General features: G+C 48.6%; 1 protein-coding gene across 1 annotated transcript in view; it reads right to left on the bottom strand.

Annotated features, from left to right (window-relative positions):
* SLC35G1 (solute carrier family 35 member G1) overlaps positions 1 to 533 on the bottom strand; it is a 12895-nt gene that overhangs the window by 11380 nt on the left and 982 nt on the right. The gene's annotated exons all lie outside the window — the stretch shown is intronic.

Here is a 533-nt window from a genome sequence, read left to right as displayed (position 1 = left end):
TTTGGTATAAACATTTTTTGCTACAGGAGGTGTGTTGCGGTGTCAACTACCCCCCCACCCCCTCTCATCAGGGTTTGGACAAATGGAATGAAGACTTAAATGGACTCAAAGGAAACTATAGCCCAATGAATCTATACTTCATCTGGGGGGAAAACCTTTTTCGGATTGGAATTATAACAATAATGTAATCAGCATTAACTACCAGTACTTACCTCAGTGGCTGTGTCCTCCAGTGCCCACCCTCCTCCAACTCTGCTGCACCCGGGCACCCATATACTCCTACATTCTGGCCCCATTCATGTCTATGGGGAGTCACTGCACTATCCTGGGGCACGTCAGTACCTGGGAGGGAGATTTCTGGGTTAGACGGGGGCTACGGAGTGTGCTCATTCATTCACAGATCCATTCCCAGGACCTTTGAATGAGAAGACTACAAGTACCTTCTGTCATTTGCAGATCTCGGTGGAGCAGAGCCGCAACAACACTTGCGGTCCATTGATGACTTTCTGCGGCCCCATCAGAAGGTTTGTACC

Source organism: Nanorana parkeri, unplaced genomic scaffold (assembly GCF_000935625.1).
Source record: "Nanorana parkeri isolate BGI_ZX_2015 unplaced genomic scaffold, ASM93562v1 scaffold1728, whole genome shotgun sequence".
Taxonomy (NCBI): Eukaryota; Metazoa; Chordata; class Amphibia; order Anura; family Dicroglossidae; genus Nanorana; species Nanorana parkeri.
The sequence above is the reverse complement of the archived record's forward strand: the minus strand, read 5'-3'. Positions and strand labels throughout refer to the sequence as shown.